General features: G+C 48.3%; 1 protein-coding gene and 1 long non-coding RNA gene across 3 annotated transcripts in view; both read right to left on the reverse strand.

Moving 5' to 3' along the window:
• LOC140393173 (uncharacterized) overlaps window positions 1-14,456 on the reverse strand; it is a 384,488-nt gene that overhangs the window by 183,196 nt on the left and 186,836 nt on the right. The gene's annotated exons all lie outside the window — the stretch shown is intronic.
• On the reverse strand, window positions 724-6,967 carry LOC140393175 (uncharacterized). The gene is made up of 2 exons (XR_011935513.1): window positions 6,217-6,967; window positions 724-1,379 (listed from the first exon to the last, which is right to left on the reverse strand). It is a non-coding gene; the product is annotated as an uncharacterized lncRNA (long non-coding RNA).

A 14,456-nucleotide genomic window follows, 5' to 3' on the forward strand; every position in this document is an offset into this window, starting at 1 on the left:
ACAGCTGCTGGGAGAGGGTGACCTCCTCTTCAGTGGATGCCAGGTCCACAAGGACGTCACACAGGTGCTGCACTGTCTCTTTGTTGAGATGGAGTCTCCTACGGCACATGCTACCCGTCATCGCCTCAAAATACTAACGACGCCTGTACACCTTGGGTTGTCGCTGGCGCCCGCTCTGGAGTTCCTCCTCAGCCTGATGGGTGGCCAGGTCTTCGGGGTGTGCGGCGGCTCCCTGCACATGGGGTGCCGCCTCTAGTCTGCATCGATGCTGCTGCCTTCTCCGACGCCTGGCCGTCTTGTCTGCCATCAGTACTGTGAGAGCAGCCTCTGCGGGATTGGCAACACCAGCCATATTGTTATATATGCAAACATTTGGAGAAGGAGAGAGAGACTGACAATCAGTCAGGGCTTCCACCCCAGGACTCTCAAATCCCCCTTATGTGTCCCACTTTCTCTTAGAGTGCCATCCGGCAAGCCAGTTGTGCTGGAAAACCTTGCTCTGTACTCTCACCCCCCAGCTACAGCAGGAGCCCCTAGACCCCAGACCCCTGCCAGAAACATTAGGGAGACCGTGTTGATGGGTCCTCCTGTGATCCACACACTTGTGCTATGGTCATGAGGAAATCCCAGTGCTGAAGCCCAGCTCTCGAGTGTTTGATTGTTGGCTGCTGCCTCTATGGTGCTGACGCTCTAGAGTTCAGGCAAAGTGTTCACCCACGAGAAGCCACTTGAGAATATTTTCTTTATTAAACGGTCAACAGTAACAAAGATTTAAAAATGAACTGTGTAACATTCCACATATCACATTATCAATAAGGAAACTTCACCGTTCCATATTGGTACCAATACAAAACTATATCAGCTCATTTTCCCCCCAAAAGACAAACAGACAGTATTACCCCTCGGAGGTTCCACAACAAAATTGGAGGATAAGCCTGAGAATGTGATATCATGTCCAGAACTTTGTCGTAGAAATGATCTGTCCATCAATGTGTTACTCGTTCCACTTATCAGTGCCATTCTCCATCCAGAAACCGCAGCTGTGCAGGCCCACCCACATACCCCAATCTCACCGGAACCAAATCCTGCCATCCACATAGTCCACTGGTGCTCAAGGTGCAGTTCAACATCCTGGACATCCAGCAAGTTTCACCCACAATGACGGGCCAGTTACATGCAGCACTCACACCAGCAACAAAAGCATCAGCAATCTGCCAAAGCATTTCTTCAACGGCGTTAGCAGGTGGCCCATTTGGAACACCACCAGATCCCGCAGCATCTTCTTGCTTCAAACCGGATTGCCTTCTGGACTCATACATCCCCCTGAGCCCGATGTTTTGGGACCCAGGTATCTTAGAAAAAAATGTCCTTCTTTCCAGCTGTAGAAAAGGAAAGAAACAGGAACAGTAGCTTCCACGCATCTGCACCCTCCAGCAGGAGCAAGCTGTAAACACAATCTGCAGCTGTTAAGTGCTCTCACAACTAACACAGCCAATTCCTCACCAGCTGTGAAGCTACAGGCTGTTCACAGTCAAAGGGAGTTAAAGTGATCTGTAACATAGAACCTAGATCAGGCCTTTGTCCTGGAAGTGTCTGGTAGGACAGACAGGCAGCAGCTGTAGTTGCCCCTGTTATGGGTCACCACAATATTTAAAGATGGCCTCAAAGACGAAAACCACCCCCCCCCCCCCGCTCTCCCCCAAGCCCTGGGGCAGCAGCTCTGGTGCCCTTGAAAATGGAAATGGCTGCTCACCTCCTTAGTTCCCCTCAGCAGCCATTGCGCCAGCTTCATTTTTTCAGAAAGGAATACTAAACAATGCCCATGTGATTTCTTGCTGGGGAGCAGGCTAATTCCCGGGAGGTCGGAAATTCCACATTCAACTTCAATCTCGCTAATGTGATGGAAATTAATGCAAATTAGGATTGAATATCTGTTCACCAAATTTTGGGGTGATCCAGGACTCGCAATCGGCAGCGGGCCGGTTAGACGGCAAGCTGATTCGCGCCCGGCAAGACTTCCCTGCTCATGTACTTGAATCCTCCAGTAAGAAGGGCAACATACCATTTTCCTTCTTTACCGCCTGCTGCACCTGCAAGTTTACCATCGTGACTGGTGTACAAGGACACCCAGGTGTCATTGCACATTCCCCTCTCCTAATGTATGGCCATTCTGATAATAATCAACCTTCCTGTTTTTGCTTCCAAAGTGGATAACCTGACATTTATCCAAATGATCCTGCATCTCCAATTCATTTGCTGACTCACTCAACTTGTCCAAATCACACTCTGAAGGATCTCTGCATCCTGCTCACAGCTCACCCTCCCACCCAGCTTTGTGCCATCTGCAAATTTGGAGATATAAGGCAGGATTCTCCGACCCCGTGCCGGGTCGGAGAATCGCCGGGGGGGGGGGGGCCGTGCGAATTGCGCCACGCCGCCATGACACGAACGGAGAATCGGCATCATTGGGGCTGGCGTGGTCGGTGCGGTGCTGGTCGCGGGCCGCACTATGCGCCCCCCCCCCTCGCAATTCTCCGGCTCGGATGGGCCGAGCGGCCGTTAAAAAAACAAAAACGAGTACCGCCGGCGCCGTTCTAACCTGCTCTGAGCCGGTGGGACCTCGGAGTTGAAGGGTTGGGTGGTGGTATGTGGGGGCGTGGGGGGGGGGGGGGGCGGAGGGGGGGATCCGATGGGGCTGGTTTAGCACACTGGGCTAAATCGCTGGCTTTTAAAGCAGACCAAGGCAGGCCAGCAGCACGGTTCGATTCCCATACAAGCCTCCACGAACAGGCGCGGGAATGTGGCAACTAAGGGCTTTTCGCAGTAACTTCATTTGAAGCCTACTTGTGACAATAAGCGATTTTCTTTTTTTTTCATGTGGCCTGGCCCGCGACCGGGCCCCACCGATCAGCGGGCCAGCCTCTGTGTCCCAGCCTCCTTTATTCCGCGCCGGCCCCTGTACTCCTGTGCCATGTTACAAGGGAGACACCGCACATGCGTGGAATCGCGCCGGTGGGACTGCGCATGCGCGGGTTCGCACCGGACCCACTACGCATGTGCGCATCCCCCGGCGCCCATTCCACGGCCGGATCAGCAGCTGGAGCGCCGTGAACCGCTCCAGCGCTCTGCTGGCCCCCTATAGGGGCCAGAATTGCTGATCCTGGGGCCGTGTTGACGCCGTTGAGAAACGTGACGCCATTGGAAAGCCTCAGGTACAGAGAATCCTGCCTATTATATTTAGTTCCCTCATCTAAATCATTAATATACATTGTGAATAGCTGGGGTCCCAGCACCAATCCCTGCAGTACCCCACTAATCAGCGCCTGCGATTCGGAAAAAGGTCCAGTTATTCCAACTCTTCGTTTCCTGTCTGCCAACCAGTTTTCTATCTATCTCAATATACTTCCCCAATCCCATGCGCTTTTAATTTACACACTAATCTCTTATGTGGGACTATGTCGAAAGCCTTCTGAAAGTCCAAAAAACCCACATTCCCTTACATTCCATTCCCGTTCCATTCTAACTGCAATACAAAGATGGCTGAAATGCACAGCGGCTGCTCAACGGCTAAGATAGGAACTGGATAAATGAAATTTTATTTTTAATCCTGAGATTCATTGCAGATTTTGAACAATGTGCATTTATCAATTGTAAGTTTCATTTGTTACTAATCTGCTTCATTCCTGACTGATCTGAATCCCTGTACAAACCGGTATTTACAGCTCGCCTGTGTTAATATCTTGTCAAATTACATTGTTACGGTTAAAAGAAATTGGTTCTTGGGGGTAGACCCTCAGCATCGAGGATGACTTGCTTCCAAGCCGGGGAAGTGGGTTCTGCAACCAATCCTGGATCCGCAGACTTTGCCACAGGTTTGGTAGGTGGTGTTTGATGAGGTGGATTGCTGGGACGCTCTGCATTCTGCGCTGTTTACGCTTGGCCTCCGCGTGCTCCACGCTATGACTCTCGAGGTGATTGGTACTCTCGTGGATGCTTTTTCTCCAGTTTGTGCGAACTAACGTAAGCAATTCCCGCATGTCAATGGAGATGTTGCATTTACTTAGAGAGGTTTTCAGAGTGTCCATGTAGCGTTTCCTCTGCCCTCCCAGTGATTGTTTGTCATTACGGAGCTCAGAGTACAGCACTTGTTTCAGGAGTCTTGTGTCAAGCATGCGGGCAATGTGGTCCGCCCATCGCAGCTGGTTGAGCGTGACCAGTGCCTCAATACTGGGGATATTAGCCTGAGAGGACGCTCAGGTTGCTATGCCTATTCTGCCACTGGATTTGCAGGATTTTGTGAGGGAATGTTGGTGATATCTCTCCAGGGATTTGAGGTGCCTGCTGTACATTGTCTATGTTTGAGATGTCTATGTTTGAGATACATACAGGAGGGCGGGGACCATGGCTGCTCTGTAGACCATGAGATTGGTGCTTGGTTTGAGGTCTTGGACTTCAAACATTCTGTTCCTCAGGTGTCCGAAGACTGCACTGGCGCATTGGAGTTGATGAAGGTGATGGGTATTAACTGAGCACATATAAATAGTACAGCTTGGACACTGGGTTGAGTCGGCGGACAGCTGTGAGACTGCACAAGCCAATAAACCCTCTCAATGAAGAAACGTTCTGTGCCTTAGTTTCTGTTTCACCAACGGGTTTGAAACCTATTAACAAACTGCACTCCGTACATTGGTGCAATCATCACATTTGACAAACTGACATTGTTTTTTTATATCTAAGTCATTAACAAATCCTTTTGCTACGTTCCTTGTAACTACTCCTTGATTTCAATAATTTGTTGAGCCAACTTCTAAACTATGTTTTATTCTAATTATATTTCAATGTCAAGGGCCTGGAGCAAATAACCTACAATTTCAGAGTGGGATATAGTATAAAGAGCGATGTACAAAGCCACACTCTGGTTTGAAAACTAAAATTAGACACAGGTGAGAAGTTGGGGATAAGGAATATTATTATCCCAAATGTAAAATCAAATCAGCTTTTCTATGGCGACGTGGATAATAAAGCTAAAAGTTATCAGATCTTTGTGTTTGAAGTCATGCTTGACTTGTATTTCAACCATGATGCTAAAATGATTGGCTGACAGATTTTTTTCCCATTTATATCTTGCTTTCAAACAATTTAGTATTTTTTGTTAAACAGTAGTTTTCCATTACACAAGATGGGCTGGATTCTCTGGTCCCCCAGCCGCGTGTTTCTCAGTGGCGTGCCATTCACTGGCGGTGGGATTATCTCTTCCCGCCACTTGTCAATGGGATTTCCCATCGAAGCCACCCCAGGCCACTGGGATTCCCACGGATGGGGCTGCGGGAAAAGAGAATCCCAACAGCCGAAGTATTCCGATATCACTGAGCATATTGGAAACACGCAAAGTATTTTCAAGGTACAAAGGCACAATGCATCTTCTGAGAAACAACCCATTACATATGACCAGTTCTCTTCTGAATATAAATCAATTCACCGCTACAATCTTCACATTGAATCCTTACATCAGGCAATGAAATATTCAAATACTCCCCATAGTTCCCATTAGCTCGCCACATTAGAAAGTGCAAAAGTCATGTGTACTTGATTAAATTGAACAGGGAATATCATTGGTCCATGTCCACATAAATGCAGCCATTACATCATAGGTCACGGAAGTCAGAGTGTTTGGAAGTGGTTTATTGTAGCTCTATGCAGTACAAAGAACCCTGAATAATTCAGGGAATGGTCTTTATCCTTCCAGAGAATGGCATTTATTTCAAAAGCGATATGATCCTGCTTTGAGTTAATCACTTGTGATCTCTCTAAATGCTTTTTTTAAAAACTGGTTTTGTATGTGTTCGAGCAAATCTGCCAATAGAACATATGGTCAAAGGGACAGGATCGATATGCAAGTCCTAGTTCTGTAGGCTGGCAATCAGTTGTGTACTCTATTAAATGAGATAATACAAATGTCCAGGGTAGGACAATAGAGAAGAAAAATAGTGCTGATAAGGGTTAGAGTCAGTAATTGTAAGAGTGTTCATGGGCTGGAATCAGCATATTGTGCCTCAGACAGCTCTGCTAGGTAGTGTATTCTCACATTAGTTACACCCAGCCTCAAGGGCTGGTTCTGTGAACTAGTTTCTTCACTTACTGCTGCAATAAAGAAGGCATTTGGCTTCAAAAAGGCAAAAACACCACACAAATAGTCGTTCATGTAGTCATACTCACCAGGATTGGAGGTCAGTCATCACCTGCTCAACATAAAGCTCAGAAGAAGACAATGATGTTTCCATATTTATTTCAGATTTCAGGTCACCCACAGAACTAGCAGCCGCTTCTAGCTGTGTTTCTGCTGTCAGTGCAGCAGCATCAGGGTCTTAAACAGGCAGCTCGTTGATTTTCAGTCAACTTTGTATAGATTGAAACTTACAAACATGTGAATGTACTGAGAAAAGAAAATTTTAAAGATGTTTTTCAAGGCCTTTTGATCTATATAGCTGTGTACCTGATTCTAAATACTACTGTTCAAAAAGCACCAAAAGGGCAGTCTCCCCTTTTCATCGTTTAAAACCAACAAGAGAAACCTATGGTATCATTGTGCAGCTCCACAAAGGAAAAGGACAGATCACTCAGAAATACTACCCTAGTCATTTTACATTTAACACCAAAGCACCATTAAGTCACACTCAGATCATTGAGCATTCCTTACAGACAAATAATCAATATCGTTCAAAGGTTGCGGCAATCTTATTTTTATTTTAGTTCCAGTTCAGATATTACAATAATGCCATTGAAGATACAAAACATTGTCCTTCAGGGATAGCACTGTCATTTAGGGATATCGCACAGGCTATGGTGCAAAGCCAGGGCCCCTGGGTGGCTGCTCGTACTAGCTACACTGGGATGGCTGATGATGCTGCTGGCCTTGGCAATGAGGTGGGGAGTGATGGTGTTAAGAACAAAACAAAAAAACGATGCAGCACTCACATAGCCTCTGAAGGTTCCCGATTCAGGCTGCTCGCCTGCCTCTGCTGCACAGACTGGGAGCCTCCCATCCTTGGCTTGCCCCTGTGCAGAAGCTCCAAGCAGGGCCAGCCTCCTTGTTAGCTCCACCAGCGAAAAGCCCGGAGAGGTCTGACTGTCGGGCTGCGATGCTGCACTGCAGATGGGAACAGCTGCTTGCATTAGTGACAGTAATACTGTAGTGGCTGCTTCTGATTTCTGAACTGCTGCCAGCTCCTGGCACCAATATTACTAGAGGCTTTCCTGACTATCGTGGGGTACACAATAATGATCCTGCTCAGTCATTGACAAAAGCTGACACTGCAACAAACCCGCACATAAAAAAAAACAATTGAGAAGATGACACAACACAGAATAAGATGACTCCTCCCTATAAGCACACAGCCAGGTCCCTGAAGAGCTGCAGAAAGCAGGTCAGGTACATTGTTCATTGACTACCCATTTGTATATTAAACTGACTCAATTCAGGGCCACTGCAACATTTCATTCTTTTTTCCTGGAACTATGAATTTTATATTCAATATTTGTTCTCACAAGCATAGAAAAGTGGAGAAATATTTCCCACAGCCGTGCATCCCTTTTCACAATGGAATATTCCAACAAGGGAAGTAGACAGCCCTTCAACAGGAGCCAGCATTCATACTGAGAGAATTGGAGGTATTTCATCTGCTGTATTTAACTCATTGACTACTGTTGCCAAGGAAACATGATTAACAAGGTCCTGCATGAAGAATCCCAGATCATTGTTGAGTTTTAAAGGGCCATTTGTTTGAAAATGCAGTTGGCAAATGTTTCCTTCCCCAGTGGGGAGAGAAAGAAACTGCTCAGCAATTCTACTACAATGGCTTCACACTAAGTAAGGCAGTGAGGGCTGCACTGTAGCGATTCTATGAATTTAGATTCTTGCTTTGGAGAAGAAATTGCTTTTTAATACACATCAAGAAACTCAAAATGCTACTGTCATAATATCCACTCATGTATATAATGAGATGCAGACAAGCAGTGATTGACACATAGGATGACCAGTAAGCATACAACACAGCACAGCCAATCACCAGACAGGACACTATCACTATAAAGTCAGAGGGCACTAGGTTCCCCGCTCTTTCGGGACCCAGCTACTGAGACAGTCAGAGTCCACGAGCTAGCAAGCACAAACACCATGCGGTAGCTAGTAAGTCTGGTCAGGCTACTACAAGGTCACTAGTCAGATCAGTGTAGTGTCGACCCACAGCTGAATATGTACAGCAGTTCATCTAGTTGAATAAAACAGTGTTGGATCTTCTCCTGTGTTAGACGTCTGTTTCTAGCTTCCCTGCATCGAGTGCAGTCCACATCGAACCAACCTGCCTAACACATCAGCTACAAACCAAATTTTACTTGCCATTATTAAAAAAACTAAAACAGCAAAACTCCTCTGATGGCTTACAAGTAATGATAAAATGGTAAATATTTTACATTGCCACAGCAGCGAATGGCGCTCCAGTAGGCTACATTATACATTTAGTTTTGCATGTGAGCCTCACAAGCAGCAGTTTTATCAAACTATCTTTAGGCCACACAAACATGAAGGGAGCGATGTAATGGAAACGTTTCCAAGTGTTATTTTGGGTGCGTTTGCGGGGTGTTTTTCTCGACGGCTGCGTTGACGAGATCACAACCCGTATTTAATAGCAGTGCGGAAATGAGTCCCCGCAAGCTTCTCGCCATTACTGCTGTTTCGCCATCTGATTTGCCAGACTTGCGTCTCAGCAGCTCGCCACTAACAAGGGGAGCTGCTTTTAAATGCTCCCTCACAACTCACTCCCCGTCAACACACAAGCATGGCAGTGCCCAGACCAGCTCCTCGCTTTCGGGATGTCAACCTGGCCAGGCTTTTGGAAGTGGTGGCAGGACGGGACATCCCGCTTTCCCGATCGGAAGCCCAGCAGCAGGGCCACCAATGTCACCTGGGAGGCAGGTCCGTGGCTGTCAGTGCGGGCAGCATGACCAATGTCGGAAGAAGACCAATGATCTCCACAGAGCTGCAAGGTAAGTTCCAGCCACTCTCCTGGCATCTGTTCCGCCTGCCACCCCACAAATCACTGGCTGACGCCGCGTCACCCTCCCCACATCTGATCTTCGTGCTTGTTCCTCAGCACGTCCTGGCAGCCACCAGCACAACCCCTTCATGTATAGCTGTGCAGTGCCCACATATATCACCTGCTATAGACCCTCTTGATCCGTCAAGCGTGCGGCTCACAATGCCCTCTCTTTGTCGCCGCAGGAGAAGATAACCCAAAAAAGATGGGAAAGGACGAAGACATGGGTGGAGTACCAGAGATCCGAGTCCTCACCCTCTATGAGGAATGGGCCCTGGAGATCGCAGGGTTGACTGAGGAGAAAGCAGTCACCAACACAGTGGTTGCCCTGCCCCACAAAGGTGAGGATCCACTGCCCCTTCACCCAGATGCTCTGTCTCAAGTGAGTTGTTCGAGTCAGACAAAATGATCCTTCCCTCTCACTGAGACATGTCCATTGTCTCGTAAGGTCTCCATCTGATGGGGCTGAGCCATCCGGAGTCCCCCCACCACCCAAGAGACCACCTCAGAGGAGAGCTCCGAGGAGAGCACCATCAAGGCATCGTAGCTATCACCCCCACCTTTCAACAGCGCAGAGACACTAGCGGTCAGGCTTCTGGGGCACAATCTAGTAAACATCACACAATTGTTGATGCACATCAGGTGGGAGGCAGGAACATCCATGGGAGTCCAGAGGTCAGATACCAAACCTCTAGACAAGGATATCCCAGAGATGATGCAGATGCTACAATACGGCCACAAGATTTATGAGGGGATGTCTTTGATACTTGAGCGATTGAATAACTAATTGGTGGCGTTCCAAAGGCTCTGGAGCAGGAGATGATGCCGACAATGCGTGGCACCAAGGCCGAAACTGCCAGGGTGGTGACCGTAATGGAAAGTCTGCAGCACAAGGTCAGCGTCTTGAGGGGTGGTGTCCAAGACATGGCGCAGTCTGTGACGACCATTGCTGAGGGCCTCGACATCATGTCACAGTCGATGAGAGACATGTCCCAGATGGAGGTGGACATTGCCGAGGCACTGCAGAGCATGGCCCAGTTGCGAAGGAGCATCGCTGAGGGCGTCAACACCATTGTGCAGACAATGTGAGCTGCTGGGACCAGCAGAGCTAGGTGACACAGAGATCTAAACTGAGGAGCACCAGAGTTTATCCTGGAGTGATGTTAACACAGACCCTTTGGGAGGTGGAGGAGGGGGGGTGGAACATGGGAGTTGGCGTGGGAGGTGTGGGAGAATCGGGGAATGGAGGGGAAGGAGGGCAATTGACGGGAGAGGGGGGGTGACGGATAAAACTGCATCTGATAAGATGCAGGCGAGGGTGAGGGCCTCCCTGGTCCTCCGGGCCTGACCTTTACCGCCGCCTGTCCTCCAACCCTGGCTCCTCCTGCGGGCCCTCCCCAGGCTCATCCACCAGCCCCTCTTAGTCCCTCCTCCTCCTCTAGCATGACATCCCCCGCTGCTGTGACAGGTTATAGAGGGCACAGCAGACCATCACAAGCGGGAGACCCTCTGGGGGTTTTTACTGCAGTGCACCAACAGAGCAGTCCAGGCATCGGAACCGCATCTCGAGCAGTCCGATGCACCGCTTAGTGACAGCATGTGTAGCAACATGGCCCTCGTTATAACGGGTCTCCGCTTCGGTATCTGGCCTCCACACTGGCGCCATCAGCGAGGACCTCAGCGGTACCCCTTATCCCTCAAGAGAAAACCCGTCATTCTGTGGTGGTCCTTGAAGATGCTGGGGTTCTCCGAATGTCCCAGGATGTAGCTGTCATTCAGACTCCCTGGGAAGCGTGCACCCATGTGCATGATCGGAAGTGGTGGTCGCACATGAGTTCAACATTCAGGGAGCCTAATCACTTCCTGTTTAAGAAGCGCACTCCCGATGCCCCGGTGTGCAATCCTGCCATTACGGAATAACTCTATTCATGTCAATATCAGCTCCCGACACAAAGGTTAGTGGTCAGCTATGAAGGAAAGAAAAATAAAAGTAGCTAATGGAATATTTTATGGAATATAAAATACTTTATGTTTAGCTTTAAATGATGCACACTAATCCTCACAGGGATGAATATAATCACTAATTATTTTTGCTGAAATATCAGGAAATTCCAGGTTAGGAGCTACGTAGTGAAGGTACGCCAACACTGATTGCTATCAGATGGACACTCCGTTCCGCATAGCTGGTGTGTGAAAGGTGTCAGCTGGGAGCAGGAAGTTTGTGGTGTACATTTTCCTCTCCCACCTCCCGCGGGAATTATGTGGGCGGGATGGAACATATATCTGCGAGGAATATTCAGCATCGCTGCGGTGCAAATTCTGGATACGGGAATTACGGAGGGTGTTATTTGGAAGAAAACGTGGATGAGATTGGTTTGTCTGAGCCAGGGACAGAGTGCCTTTGGCCAGCTAGCAGTGTTTATAGATCCAAGCGTACTTTGTGGGGGAATATCTCTGAAAAACATCGTTTGCGGCCTTTATTTGTTTCACCAGGAAAGCAGCGATTAGGTTTTTCACCTGCTTTGAGCTGACATGCAGCCACGTTTCACCACAAGGGCTGCGTTGCTCACGGCAAACAAAGTCACTACAGCCCTGACCCATTTGTGCCTCAGGCCCATTATAAAAGGTGCTTTGGGGACATTACAACACCTCCTCATAGTACAATAATGCATCAATCAAGTCACTGCAGCTGGTAAACCACTTCATAATTGTTCCCTAAAAAAGCAAGCAGCAAGGAAAGAAAAAACAAGAAAGTAGCATCTTTTAATGATCTGAAACAGTGATTTGCAGTTAATAATACCTTTGAAATATAATCACTGGGTACAATAGGCCTGGGGGGGGGGGGGGGGGGGGGGTGCGGTCAATGGCTGCTGCAGATACTACATCCACCCAAGGCCTTGGATTGAGGAAGGAACCAGGCACAGATGATTGATGGTCAGAAGTGGGTTGCAAGTTTGGGGTCACGGAGGGGTTGCCAGTAAGGGTGGGGCTCTCAGTGGGCCCTCACTTCTTGCTGTCGGGTCCCTCAATCAGGCACTGAATGGCTCTGAGCGAGGGGGTCTCCCAGGGGGCCCATAGTAAACGTGCCAGTGCTTGGTTGTCAAGCTCTTTGTATGGGCTGGACTCTAAGTGGGTATTAATCGCATAACTAAGGGCTTCTCTTAGTGGTGATGTGGGATGGCCATCCACAGGTGTTCCTGCCACAGATATAACCACCGTGGATATAAGTTCAAGGTGGGAGTTCTCCCAATGAGCCAGAGAGGACACAGTTGGTGAGGCAAAGCGAAAAGTGATTTGAAGCTAGGTGGGAATTGAATCGATAAGACTGTTCCTTTTTAAATTTCAGGAATTTAAATTAATCTAGAATTGTGCAGTGAAGGTTAACAAGGGGCTGCCCCACCCACTCACATAACTGGTTGGCAGTTAAGTGTCAGTCACCGAAAGCTACTTTGATCTAAAATTAAGCTGGGTGGGGAGGAGGTGCTTTTAATGTCGTGGATAGCACATTTAGCGAGTTGGTCACACCGCAAGTGAAAGTTACTGAGGGAGGTAGAAAATGGGTGACCAAAAGACAGAGCAAGAGTAGGACAGCAGTGCAGGTGTCCTCTGCGGTCATCTCCCTGCAAAACAGATATACCGCTTTCGATACTGTTGAGGGAGATGGCTCACCAGGGGAAGGCAGCAGCAGCCAGGTTCATGGCTGGCTCTGCTGCGCAGCAGGGCAGGAGGAAGAATGGCAGGGCTATCGTGATAGGGGACTCAATCATAAGGAGAATAGACAGGCGGTTCTGCGGATGCAATCGAGACTCCAGGATGGTATGTTGCCTCCCTGGTGCAAGGGTCAAGGATGTCTCGGAGCAGCTGCAGGACATTCTAGGGGGGGGGGGGGGGTGAACATCCGGCTGTCGTGGTGCACATAGGCACCAATGATATAGGTAAAAAAAAAAAGGGATGAGGTCCTACAAGCTGAATTCGGGGAGTTAGGAGTTAAACTAAAACGTAGGACCTCAAAAGGTAGTAATCTCAGGATTGCTACCAGTGCCACGAGCTAGTCAGAGTAGGAATGTCAGGATAGATAGGATGAATGCGTGGCTCGAGAGATGATGCAAGAGAAAATGATTCAAATTCTTGGGGCATTGGAACTGGTTCTGGGGGGGGTGGGACCAGTACAAACCGGACAGCCTACACCTGGGCAGGACTGGAACCGATGTCCGAGGGGGATGTTTGCTAGAGCTGTTGGGAAGGGTTTAAACTAATGTGGCAGGGGGATTGGAACCGATGGGGGAAGTCGGAGGGAAGTAAAATGGGGTCAGAAACGAAAAGCAGTAAGGGGGAAAGTGTAAGGCAGAGAAGCCACAGTCAAAAATCAAAAGGGCCACAGTACAGGGTACAGTGACTGAGGAGAGTGTGAAAAGGGAGGTGGCCAAGGCAGGATTGAGGGTGTTGTACCTAAACGTGCGCAGTATACGGAACAAGGTAAATGAGCTTGTTACGCACACTGAAATTGGCCGGTAGGATGTTGTGGGCATCACAGACGTGGCTGCAAGGGAATCAGGGCTGGGATCTAAATATCCAAGGATATATGCCCTTTCGAAAGGACAGGCAGATGGGCAAAGGGGTTGCATTGTTAGTAAGGAATGAAGTTAAGTCAATAGCAAGGAGCGATATAGGATCAGAAGGCATAGAATCTCTGTGGGTGTAGAGTTGAGGAATCGCAAAGGTAAAAAGACCCTGATGGGTATTATGTACAGGCCCCTAACAGTAGTCAGGATGTGGGGCAGAAAATAAATCAGGAGATAGAAAAGGCATGTAAAAAAGGCAATATTACAATAATCATGGGGGACTTCAATATGCAGGTGGACTGGGAAAATCAGGTTGGTAGTGGATCCCAAGAAATGGAATTTGTAGAATGTCTAAGAGATGGTTTTTTGGAGCAGCTTGTGACAGAGCCTACTAGGGAACAGGCAATTCTGGATTTGGTGATGTGTAATGAGGCAGACTTGATTAGGGAACTTAAGGTGAAGGAACCCTTAGGGAGCAGTGACCACAATATGATCGAATTTACCCTGCAGTTTGAGAGGGAGAAGCTACAATCAGATGTTACGTTATTACAATTAAATAAGGGTAACTACAAAGACATGAGGGAGGAGCTGGCTCGAGTTGATTGGAGAAGGAGCCGAGCAGGGAAGACAGTGGAACAGCAACGGCAGGGGTTTTTGTGTTTATTAGGGAGGCACAACAGAAATTCATCCCAAGGAGGAGGAAACATGCTAAGGGGAGGACAAAGCATCCATGGCTGACGAGGGATGTCAAGGACAACATAAAGGCTAAGGAAAAAGCATACAAAGTGGCAATAATTAGTGG

This window comes from Scyliorhinus torazame, chromosome 16 (assembly GCF_047496885.1).
Source record: "Scyliorhinus torazame isolate Kashiwa2021f chromosome 16, sScyTor2.1, whole genome shotgun sequence".
Taxonomy (NCBI): Eukaryota; Metazoa; Chordata; class Chondrichthyes; order Carcharhiniformes; family Scyliorhinidae; genus Scyliorhinus; species Scyliorhinus torazame.